This window comes from Trachurus trachurus (assembly GCF_905171665.1).
Source record: "Trachurus trachurus genome assembly, chromosome: 11".
In the NCBI taxonomy this organism is placed as follows: Eukaryota; Metazoa; Chordata; class Actinopteri; order Carangiformes; family Carangidae; genus Trachurus; species Trachurus trachurus.
The window spans coordinates 30,949,991-30,963,298 of NC_139904.1; the positions used below are offsets into that span (position 1 = coordinate 30,949,991).

The window sequence follows — 13,308 nt, forward strand, 5'->3', positions numbered from 1 at the left end:
TGGCGAGTGACAGGCTTATGGTAATGGTTGGTCTCGGGAGCAGACGGTCACCCTGAATAAGAGCAAGTCTTGCTAACGTGATGTAACTGATCACTACTTGTTGTTGTTTGTTGTTGTTTTTTTTCTGCCGCCGGTGCTGACAGAGGAGCTGCAGCTGCTAACGCATCGCCTGGCTTATCTCTCAACACAAACTGCTGTTTCTTCCCCTGAGTGTGGGTGAAGTTCTCATGTGACCTCAGGCTGCTGCCACTCTGACACTGTGACCACACCGTGGCCTTCACAAAGACCACATGGGTGTGTGACTCAGGATGTTGTGCAGCAGGAACACAACATTGATGATTAAAACAGGTGTCACCACGCAGCTATTTAGTGTATTTAACTCTTATTTGATTTCAATGTTTAAAGGCAAGGACAGGCTGGCTAACTGTCTACCTTTGGTCAGGAGAACGCCTGAATTGTGATCCTGAAGTTGAGAAATATAAACATGTGTATAAAACCTTATATACAGTATCTCGTCAATGTGAACAGTGAAAGCAAGAGGAAGATGAAATGATCTCCATAATGCATAAAGTTAAACATGAAACACTCTTTTGCAATATTTTAAGTAATATCAGTGTATTATTTTTATTTTCTACGATGTTAAAGTGAAAAGGGAAAACAAGGCAGCAGCCTGCAAAAGACTTGAGCTCTCAGAGAACTTTGACCAAGGTATCAGACAAGATATTTACTATTGACACACTGTGATAGTTTCCAAAGGGGGAGGGGGGGGGGGGGGTACTACTGTAGGTACTAACTATGCAGGGTGGCTAAACCTTTGCTTTGGGCCCTTTTTGCTTTTCTGTCATTTAGAAAATGTAAAAGATGAATATGTCATCTGTAACTTTATGCCTCTTGGAGATCATTTCATCTTTGTTGATTCACTGTTCACATGAACAGAAATTTTGACCAGGGGTGGCCATACTTTTGCATGCCACTGTACATGGAACAAAAAAAAAGCCAAATGTTAAACACAAAATAGTATTTTTCTCCCCAGACTTTTCAGAATGCATCCCCTCATTTCCCCATCAGTGTAGATGCTGCAGGTGCAGTATACATCACTCTGGATTTTTATTATTATTATTATTATTATGTCACCGTTAAATGATGAACATCTGGTTTCGCCGTCAACCGTTTTCCTGCCCCCCCGGTCCCCGCCCCTCGCCTCATCTCACTCCCGGGGGAATCAGCCACCGTCACCTGGAAGTATACGTTTGGCCCCCGACAGGTTGACAGCCGGTAGTCAGGGCCAGTGTTCTCTCTCTTGTAGCTCCAACTCCCAACATCACAGTGACGGGCCGGGCGGCGGCAGCAGCGGCAGCAGCAGCAGCAGCTAACTGGACCTGGTCTCAGCTCTGATCCACCTTACAGGAGATCTGTGTTTCATCCAGACTCTGGCAGTGTCACTGCTGCGCTGGGAGCAGTTCACACCTCGCCGATATGTTGTCATTCATCAACAAAAACAAAAACCAAAACAACTCTCATGTGCTAATCACCACTGCAGAATAGGTAGCAATTAGATGAGTTTCTTCTGATGGAGGGGAGTTTCATTGAGGCTGTAAGGTATTGAAGTGAAACACAAACAGTTGATTCTCTTTATGCACATCATTGTGCTGAAAAGTGAAGGTCTCCTCGTACGTTCCGCCTCTGCCAATAAAGTTTAGAAGCATTTCTTTTATCTTGTTAATCTGCGCATGTTGACAAAACATGTTTGTTTAATTGGAAAGTGGCGTTTTTTTTTCTTTGCCTTTGGGTTGAAATAGATTATAAAACCAATCCAGGAGGAGTGAAGCTGTTAGTTTCCCTTCTATGTATGACTGCACTTTTCTTATACATCAATCTGATGGCATGTATATCAGGGGTTAAGAGGTGATCAGTGAAAGAGACGGAGAGAGAGAGAGAGAGAGAGCAGCTGAAATGGAAACAGAAGGTCAAGACGTCACAACTTTTGGACTCTGATCTGGGTCGAGCTCTTTTCTTTCGATTATGGGTCAATGACGTGATGCACCCCAGTGTCAAGTGGTGTAATCAGTATTTTTTCCATAAAAAAATACAGGAAAATAATTCTGAACTCAAATGTGGAATAAATGTAATTCACTTCTGCAATGCAACACTGTTTCTTTACAAAGGTTACACAATTTGTGAATTACCGGTATTTAGACAAAGAAAGCAGTGTTGGCCCTTTAACCCGTCTTGTCCTCAGGCGTCATGGCGATAGTTCGGTTGCAGTTCAATGACCTAAGACTGTAACTAACATGTGAGGTGTGGCTCCAAGAACGCAGAGACGTCGAGGCGCTTTTTTTTTTATCTAGACGGCGAGCGGTGTGCAGACATGATGTGAACTGTGATATATGAATAATGAAACACTGATGTAATGTTAATAATACATGTATGATTATATGGCTGTTGCAGATGCTGGGCGTTGTGTTCGTCTCAACTCAGCTCGGCCCAGTTGAACTGTGACTTTAACATGGGAGATACAGGAGGAATCCACCCGTCTATAACTACATAACATCAGAAATTCTCTTAGCCGCTGGCTACTTGCCTTTGGGAATAATGTGGCTGGAAATCCAAGTAACCCTTTGAGTAGCAGTGTTCTCCTTTAAGTCATCCTTAAAGGGATACTTCACCCAAAATCGATAATTCACCAATTTTCTACTCACCGTCATGCCAAGGAAGGGTTTGGAGAACTTTCAGAGTCATCAAAACTCTTTAGGAGTTCCAGGGGGGGTCCGGCTGGCAACGGATTTTCATATAATGGCAGTGGATAGAGTTCACTTTTGAATCGTCCAAAACACACACTATGAAACATCCAAATACCTCCATACTGCTGTTCTGTACTGACCCAAGTGTCCTGAATGTGATCCCTGTTTTTATCCTTGTTGTAGCAGTAGCTCCCAGTGGCTGCGCGAGATGTTCTGCGAGATGTTCTCCCGTGGTTACATCATACATCCAGTGGTTTACAACGACGAACCAACATCTCACAGCAAATCTGGCGCATGCGCACAAACATCAACAGCCACTGGGAGCTACTGCTACAACAAGGATAAAAACAGATAACATTCATTTTTTCCGAACAACTTGTTCATGTCACGGCTTCAGGACACTTGGGTCAGTACAGACCAGCAGTATGGAGGTATCTGGATGTTTCATAGTGTGTGTTTTGGACGATTTAAAAGTGAACTCTATTTGCCGCCATTATATGAAAATCCGTTGCCAGCCGGACCCCCCTGGAACTCCTAAAGAGTTTTGATGACTCCAAAAGTTCTCCAAACCCTTCCTTGGCATGATGGTGAGTAGAAAATTGGTGAATTACCAATTTTGGATGAAGTATCCCTTTAACTCACAGACACACTTTATTTGTAATTTTCCAAATTGTAATTTATAAAACAATCATATTCTCTGCTTTACAAATAACCATAGAAAAACAATCCCGACAATAAAGAAAGACAGACCAAACCCCAAATCAACGTGACAAGAAACGGACAAGAAAACCCCACTAGTGTGTTTGTACTGCTACTGTCATCCGAGTCCCTCCCCCCCCCACCCTTTTTCCCTCTCCTCCCTGAACATCTTTTAGAATTCCTTGGAACAGCTGGGTGAACATCTGGGTGAGTAGGGTGCCGCTTGGCTCTGCTCGGCGTAGATAGCACCAGCAGGCGCCTCCCCCCTCTCTACCCAACCCCCGGCTCCTCCTCGCTTTTTATCCAGAGTCATGCAGCGGTCACGTTGGGGGCGGGAGCTCCGGTTGATGCAGAGGGAGGCGGGATAATTACTTAATTGAGAACACGGCCTTTTTGGGTTGTTGTTGTTGTTTTCTTTTCCTGGGCTTCTTGTTGACTCCAGCGCTCAGGTACACGTCATTCTTCAGGTGTTTGCTCAAAGCTCTTGGCTGATTTTCAGCTTTTCCAAAAGATTGCGGGTTACGGAGCGCGTTTGTGTTGCGGTGTGTAGAGACGAGAGCTGGGACACCGGGGCGGCGACCAGGTACTACGCTGTTTTCAGCCGTGAGACGCCAGGTGAAGGCAGAGAGCCTCCGTTGTCACTGTAACAAGTCACAAGTCATGTAGTTAACCATCACAATTACTCTTTTTAATGAAGGTAAAAATGTAGCATAGCCACGGGAGAAATCCTGCTTAGTTCCTCTTTAAAGGGATAGTAGCATTTTTTTTAAAGTGGGGTTGTATGATCTACAAATAGCCCCTAAGTACTTTAATTGCAGTAGAAGACTCTCTGCACTCCTCCCGTTAGCAACGCCAGCCCATAGCCCTGCCCAGAGATTTACAACATACAGTGTTGTGAACGGACCCAAAGAAACGGCCTATTTTCGTGGCCTAAAAGAGGTTTTACCTGAAAAAAAAACCACACAGTTCCATTGTTCGCTATAATATAATTTTTTCCAGCCCTTCAAAGTGCAGGAAAAAGACAGTTTTTATTTGGACCTAACCAACTCACGTATCCCTCCGCCCAGGGTTAGCGCCCGCCGATCAGCAGTTGTTTAGGTTGGTACTGCAATTAAAGTACTTAGGGACTATTTGTAGATCATACAACCCGACTTTTAAAAAAAATGCTACTATCCCTTTAAAGCACATTTGTCAAAACAGAATTTGTGCCCAAATGGAGAGTGAGTCGGCCTGGTACTGTCCTCACTACAACCTTTATAAAACCGACATACTTTGTCATATTCTCATCTACTTTGGTAGAGTTGTAGTCAAGGAGCTGCTGAATGCATCCAGTGGCATCTTCATACATACAGTCACTGCCATCATGGTGTTTTCCACTGTGTAAACCAGATGTGTGTTTACTTTGGTGAGACCAGGTTTCTACATGTTGACCTGATGGTTGTGGAGCTGTTGTTGATTTGTTTTGGGTAGGTGTGTTTAGGATGGACTCACAGGTCACAGGCTGCTCTGTAACAAGGAGACTGGGTTGTTGTGTCTGCTGCTCCTGTTGCTCTGACTCTGCTGTGTGTGTGTGTGTGTGTGTGTGTGTGTTTTGGTTTGGTGATTATTTATGAAGACGGACTTTTTGTTGTTTCTAATAAGGTTACACAGTGTTAAAGTGTGAGTAGTCTACTGTGATGTCATTGATTTTAAAGGGTAACACAGCAGCCTTGTTGTGGTCGTGGTCATTACTTAAATAACAGGTCAGTGTGTGTTTTCTTTTTTGTTTAGTTTTTTCTTACACACATTTTGTGTTAGAACTGATTGATTTCTTGCAGCAAAACAATACATTTCTCTTTTTTTTGGGAAGCTTCATGTTAATGCTCATCATTATCAGACGTTAAATGTTCAAACACAGTTCAATTAATTCAATTCAAAATACAGCTTGACTCAACAGCTGTGTGAGAACCTTTCCTGGATAAAATTTGGTCCGAAAACTGTGATTGAAATCAGAAACTGATCAAAGAAGAGCGGGTCATCAAGAGAATATTTGATCATTTAACATTTCAAGCTAATTAACATATTTCATTTCTTGAATTAGCATGAACTGAACATTTATTTTGAGCTTTTGGACCATTTTTATCCGACAAAGGACATTTAAAAATCCCACTTTGTGATGTCACAGATGATTAAAGACCAAACAGTGTATTGATCTATCAGGAAAATGATCTGTAGTTGAATTGATAATGTGTCACCTACCAACCTTTGACACCTGCTGGTTTTTAAGATGCTAGAGATGGAGTTTTGTTTGTGTGAAAAGATCAGTGACGTTTTAGTTGACGAAATGCCATACAAATAACTGTGATTAACGATTGAACTGTTTTTTTCTGTGTATTCCATGCCACTGAACATAGTTAAATTATACAGGCTTATGAAGAAGAGGCATCTATTAGCTTTGCAACTAGATCCATGATGCTATTGTCAGTAGATGCTCATCGAAATGTGGCCGTCGAATATTGGACACGAAGCGCCTTCAGTTCGCCTACACTATGTGGCTCCACTCATGTGTCATTAAATCCCAGCAGAAGGAGGGGGCGCAACCTGATGATGTCATTAAAGAAGGACCATTAGCTCTGTTTCCACCCAGGAAGTTCCTGGTAAAAGGAAGTAGACGGTGACGTCCTCCAGCCTGGCCCTCCCTTGGACTCTTGAGGCGACGTAATGAGCAAAGTTTCTAGTTTTATGTGCAACAGTTTCCATTGTTGCATCTTGTTGTTGTTGTTGTTGTTGTTGTTGTTTTCCGGTGGTGTAGACACTCTCTGATAATGCTGGGTTTTAAAAAAGCAGCTTATTTTTGGGGCTTTCTCTCTTGGCGTTACGTCCTGCTTTGAGAATGTCCAACCAGCACAGAGTAAACCTCAAGGACCCACCTGGGAGTTTTGGGGGGGCCTATCCTGAGGCAGTTCCAGGTGACGGTCCTTCGGGGTGGTTTCTGCAGTGGACACGTGTGCTAACAGCCCTGGGCCCTTGAAGTTACTCCAAAGCAAGTGATGGAAAACTACGGGGAAATAGTGATGGAACTACGACGTTTCTGTCGGTTTCATCCAGATGAGTGGAAACCATTTGAACGACTACGGTACGCAGCTCAAATAATTGCGATCAGACGATTGCGTAATATTTGTGACAGTTGTAGAGAAGTGTCCCAGCGTCGGACACTTCCAGAAGGAGAGAGTGGACGGAGGACACTGTCCTGCTTAACCCTTCACTTGTGCAGCGGATACATTGCAAAGCTTAAACAGTGAGAAGCCCCGGTCCCAGTGTCCGTCTCCCACTGTGACCGGCTTTACGGTGAGGTGAGCTGATAAGCAGCAGCACAGATTCCCCCAATCTGAAACCGTCAGAGAGCCCCCCCCCACCCCCCCGTGTCCCGTTACCCTCCGACACGCGAGATGTGTGACCTCCGTCGTCGCCGTGGCGAGGGGCAGGCCGGCCGGCGCGCGTTGCGTGTCCAAGGGCTTTAACGTAGAACAATGGTGTGTGTTGCGCGCGCTGAGCCGAGGCCATGTGGCCGTGTGGCGGATTAAATTAGCAGCAGTTGTTTGTCGTCTGCCCCTGCCCCCCCCCCCTCCAGTCCATCTGCTCTGCTCGGCCCTGTAGACTCCAGCTCTGCTCTCAGGCGCTGCTCCAGACCCCTCCCCTCCCATCCCACCCTCCCCAACCTCTTACAAATCCCCATCCCCTTCCCCATGTCACACACACACAGTTTTTGAATAGTTGCAATATCCACCAGCAGCCCAGTCATGACACAATGTACTCAGTGCAACCTCTTCTGCCAAGAGTGCTCTGGCTTTCTTTTATGCAGATTAGCCATGTGCTAATTGTGATTATTTATTTTTTTATGGAAGACAGAAAAAAAAGAAAAGGGGAGGGGAGGAGTTTCCTCCGAGTTTGATTTGATGACTGAGCTGAAAGAAAAGGGAGTGCTTCACTGCTGTCCTGTGTGTGTGTGTGTTTGAGTGTTTGTAGCTGTGATGTGGAAAGTTTCTTATAAAGCTTTAAAGATTTTAGCAGAAGGCCAGTTGGCTCTGAACGGACTGACTGACCAACTGAGAGGTTTTTTTTTTATTTTTTTTTAGATTTTTTTTACTAGATGTGGACCAGCCTGCTCTTAGAGCCGTCCTTGGTTTGAGAGATAATTCAATCTCCTTCAAACATCTGATCTGTGTCATGAAGCCGTTTCATTGTTAAAACGCTGGAGTAAACTCCCAACACTCGTACTATTGATTTATCATTTGCTGGAATATCTTTCCTCGTGGCCTGAAATAAGAGAAGCAGATAGGGTTATCTGCATTTTTTTTTTTTTTTTTTTTTACAACCTGGAGCCATCAAACATACCATCGACCTTTTTTCGATCAAAGACCTTTTCCCTTTCACCTCAGACAGTTTCAGAAACACATGAGTGGGCCGCTGCTGCTGCTGCTGCTGCTGCTGCTGCTGCTGCTGCTGCTGCTGCTGCTGCTGCTGCTTCCTCCACCTCCCTCTTCGTCTTTGTGGTTCAGGGGATTTCCCTACACATCATGATCAACTACATTTTTTTAATAGCATAAATTCTTGTCACAAATAATAATATTTTAGAAATATTTACTTCAGATTTTAGAGCTAAACTATTGGAATAGTGGACAAACAACATTGCAAGATTATTTTAATCATTGTCAACCAGCATTTGCTGAACAGGGCAGCAACAATTGGTCATTTCAAAATGCTAAAATATATCTGACTTTATCCAAAAGATTTAATGAAAATCAAACTTTGCTAATTTTCGTTGGCCATTTTAATAGCTTTTATAATATATCCTTGTGCACCTAATTTGGAATCGTACACTGTGGTGTTGATGCTTATATGATGTGTTGCTGTGGTTGGAGAAAGGGTGAACTTGGTAAGTGATAAGACAGATGTTTGTAAGCCTGGTGGAATCAGACAGAGCAGTAGGTGACGGCCGACAGGGTGCAGGACCTGCTCCATTGTGAGTCGTTTGTGTTTCACATCACCAGGACTCAGACACACGCTCGGTTTCAAAAGTGAAATCGTCTTCCCACTGTGCCTCTCACCTTTCACATCACTGACATTTTCATGTGTTGCATAGGAAACCAATCACTTCCTGCCCGAGACCTTGATCACCAAATCAACAAATGACAACATTGCCCTTCAAATGAAGTCAGTTAAACACACCATTCCTGCCTCGATCGGCCTCTAATATTTAACATAATCCTACATTAAAGCATATTTTAGTTGCTCTAGATTATAAAACATGGGAGAATGCTCAACAGCAGCAGAGCTCTGATACTGAGAGACAGTGGTAGAGAAAGAGGAGTGGAGCCGTCCCTGACCTCTGCAGACCAGATGCAGCAGCGGGGTCGACTCGCTCGGTGCCTTTTAAAGACCGGGGCCCGAGCTCTCCGGGATCTTGGAGGATGTGTCAGATGTGAACAACTTAAGCAATGCGAGGAAAATGCTGGTAAACAGATCAATGAAGGCCCAGGCAGCAGACTGACCACAGCTATCTCCCAGCCCGTAGCACAGATGTGTTAACATGATTGACCGAGGTGTGAGGAGAAGGGAAAAATAAAAAAACTAGACTTGTACGGCAGGTTTACCGTCTACACATCGCATACTGTTGAAAACATGTCTGACATCAGGCAGCACTCACATCAATCTGTCGTCCACATTTTGGTATTTAATGTGTTTTGCAGTATTTACCTTAAGGGGTAATCGTGGTGTAATACATCCACCTACTAACGACATAATTGTGCCTTTGATTTATTGATTAATCACTTAGTCTAGATTTATTGATTAAATCGCTTGGTCTATAAAATATTTAATAATATCCGGCCCAGATTTATGAACTGATATTTACTGTCACTTTTCTAATTTATTAAACAACTGTTACAGCTCTAATGTTAATGTCTTATTAGGATAGGTGCGATGGCCTAAACTACTGCAAAACTGGCAGATCTTCTATTGGGAATCTGCTTGAATAATGATATTAACAAATGATTAGAATTATGAAGAGCTCATATTTTTCACTTCTGCCATGTTTTATTTGAAGTGTTCTTCCATGAGGAGATTTATTTGTAGCTTTCCATCTTCTTCTCTCAGGCTTCTATCTGCACGGAGCTCTAGTAACAACAGGTTGTTGTCATCCATTCAGGGCAGAGTGTGAATATCAGAGATTTTTAGCTTGGATTAAGTTTAGAAAGTGGGTCCAGGTGGGCTTGCTTGGCATAAAGGGGTGACTGCTTTGTTGTGACATCATAACGTTACAGAAGTTCTGACAGCTGTTTGTGAATACAGGCTGTGTAGCATTTTGCTGTGGACTGAGGCTTTGGTGTTTTCACAGAATGGATACAGAACATGGAGATGCTTTATAATCAAAGAAGACATGGACATCTACTTTTGATACTATATGGGACCTTTAAAGTGGCCCTCCGTCTTGTGGCTAATTTTTTTTTAACTCAATAAGATTTGTGTTGTCCTGTATAGATCTGTTAATGTGAAAAATTAGTAATAAGATTGTGTTGTGTAAATGTGTGTATTATTTTTTTTCTCCAGTTCCTTGTCCTAGAATAAAATGTCGTCCCTCAGTGAAGACCAGTGTGAAATATTAGGTTAACATTTAATATTTAGTAAATGCTTGTACAAACAATGACTGGTTGCTTCAGTTCCAATATGTGATTGCTGTGTAAAGTCTACATGAGTCCAACACTTGTCTTGACTGTGTACACTTACCTCTGCTATCTGACCAGCCGGTCAGACGACCACCACCATCTCCATCTTTTAGAGTGGCTGTTAAACCAGACGTGAGAGCCAGATGAGTGGTTGTTTAGGAAACGTCAGCCAGCGGCGCTCCACGTGGTCCCGCCACCGGGGAGGGAGCTCCGGTCAGGCTGCAGAAAACAGTCAAGACAATATTCTCACGGCTGTCTTCAGTATCGACTGAAACCGACGGTTGATTGTTTTACGGCTCGCTCCATCGCGGGTGGATGTTGTTTATGTTTTTTGGGGGGGTTTGTATATGTTTCGGGGCTTTTTCGCCTTTAATGGACAGGACAGTCGAGAGAGAGACAGGAAATGGGAGGCAGAGAGGGGGGGGATGACACGCAGGATAGGGCCGCTCGACGCGGGATTCGAACCGGGGTCGCCTGCAGTGAGGACTATAGCCTCAACACATGGGGCGGATGCTCTACCAGCTGAGCTTAACACCGCCCCAGGGTGGATTTTGTTTAAATGAGAAATAGATTTTAAAGGGATACGCCAACATTTTTTTTTTCTGTGTCTTGCCTCTCTCCCGAGTCCATGACCAGCAGATAGACACCATCCTTTTAACTGTGCGTGCAGTAACAAGGGAGATACGGGCAGAGCTGGTGCACCGCTAATTAGCTTAGCTCAAACACTGGAAGTGTATAGGTAGTGTTAGCCTGCCTCCTACCCGAGCTGAAATCAGCAGTCAGAAGCTGATTTCATTTTAGCTCTAAACTCTGTAAATATATCACTTTATCCACATTTCAAACATGTTTAGGTGAGAAAGTAGCCGTTTAGATCAGCAGTGTGTCGTTAATGTGTCTAAATACCAGCTGTTTACAATTTTGTTCAGACAAATTTGGCGCTACTCAAGCTAGCTGTTGTGACCAACGCACTTCTGGTTCCTTTCACAAAATAAAACACCCGTTTCCCTTTACATACAGAAAACCATGGCGATAGAATTTGTGCTTTTACTTTGAAACAGGAAGCTAACCTACCCTCGATGTAGCTAGCTTGAACCAAAATAAACCGTCTTTGCTTGAACCCTCCGTTTTGACCGATCTGGTCCCCTTACCGGCATTTGACCGCTCAAGATGCCTTACCGGAGAGTTTTGTCAGCTCTGAGACGAAGATCGCCCCGCCGGTTTCCGTTTAGAGTTGCTGAAGAGTTTCTCTGATGACTTTAGGTGGAGGCAGGCTAACATTACCGATACACTTCCAGCGTTTGAGCTAAGCACCAGCTCTGCCCGTATCTCCCTTGTTACTGCACGCACAGTGGAAAGGATGGTGTGTTGGCGTATCCCTTTAACGTCAGCGTCGCCGCCTTGTAGTTGGGTACCGTACCGGTCGGACTGAGGGACGTTGGCCGGCGGTTCCGGCGTCCTCGCCGCCACATGGCACAGGACGCTTTGTCTGTCTGTCTGCCTAAGCAGCTCATTAGAAGAGGAGGGGAAGCAGATTGATGCCGGCGTTGTCGGGGGAAACCTGGGATGTTTAGTTTTTTTCCTGATGTTGGCTGTAATTGGACAAACACACCTGTCTGAAAGGAACTGAGACCAACCTGCTGCAGCATCCTCCACCTGTCATCTTCAGGGCTAAGCTGTGTGTTGTGTGTTGTGTGGCATGACGTCAGGTCGGGGGTGTGTGGTGGTGGGGTGTGTGTGTGGGGGGGGGGCATTGTGTCCTTGTTGGTAGTCTGGGGTTAAAAGTGCATTAGAGGTCAGAGGAGAGCGCCGCAGGTTTCGTCTTCCACCCCACGGTGCGGTCGGTAATGACCCTAGGGAGCATAGTAACACCCCCCCACCACCCCCACCCTCTCGCCTCCTTTCCCCCACACACACATACACAACATAACACACACACGCAAACACACACACAACTACTCTCCTGAACCTGGAGGAGCTCAGGAGTGTGTGGCCTCGGGGGTGGGGGGGTGGTGGGGGGGCAGGAGGGAAAACCCGGAGTGGAATATGTTATCTTGGATAAGGTTGACCGTCCTGACAGCCTGTTGATCCACACACACACCCCCTCCCTCCTCCCCTCCACCCCTCCAACACCTACAGTCTTCCCCCACCAACACATACACACACATATATTTTCACACACACCAGCCTACCGCTGAGCCCCCCACCCCACCCCCCCTCCTCTCACTGCACCACTGTCATTCATAGAGTGCCAAAGCCTGCTGCTTTATTAAAGCCCAGGAAGAGCAGGGCCTGGCCCCGGTTCAAACAGCAGTGCAGCTGGGACCTGTTACATTTTCGGCAGACTGCCCTCTCCGTCTCGCTGGCTATAAATAGAACCGGTGGTTGTCTCCCTTAACCAAGGAAAAGAGGTTTTTGGGGGAGGAAAAAAAAACACACACACACACACATACACGTACACACACAGATTAATAACCGTGGGAAGCAATGAAAGCTTTGTGTCTGCTGCCCGAGGTCAGCAGGCCAGGAGGTGTTGCTACTTCAAAGACTCCATTGTGGCGCGTAACTTTGAGACGCAGCGGCGGTGGAGTGTGTGTGTGTGTGTGTGTGTGGGGGGCTTTGACAGCGGTGGCATGATGAGTTGATGGCATCGGATTGTGCCAACCAGTGGGATACCCACACAGACTGTTTTTTTGTTTTTTTTCTGGACCAGTTCATTATCTCTAATTGAATTCCATATTTTAATTGTGTTTATTTTATTATTTTACTGCGCTGGAGCAGTGTTGTTTTTGGGGGGATTCCACCGAGTTCATCTCTGATGCAGCATCGGACACTTTATGACCTTGGCTCCAGCTGTTGACAGGCGAAACTACCTCATTATGAACCCCCCCCCCCCCCCCCCCCCACACACACACACACACACACACACACACACACACACACACACACACACACCCTCCTCTGTCTTCCAGCCAGAGGAAGTCTGGCCCAGTAACATTGCCTGCCCAGGCCATGTGGATCTCCCTGGCCAAGGTCAGCCCCCCCACGCCCCCCCCTCCACCCCCCGGCCTCCGTCCTGACGTGGCTCCAGCTGAGGGGTGGGCCCAGGTCCAGGCACCGCAGACACTTCCACTTCCTTAAGCTTATTTTCATAGAAACCCTCCCCG

The 13,308-nt window shown here is 45.3% G+C and overlaps 1 protein-coding gene across 2 annotated transcripts in view; it reads left to right on the top strand.

The window, feature by feature from the left end:
* arid1ab (AT-rich interactive domain 1Ab) overlaps positions 1 to 13,308 on the top strand; it is a 61,639-nt gene that overhangs the window by 11,561 nt on the left and 36,770 nt on the right. The window lies entirely within an intron of this gene.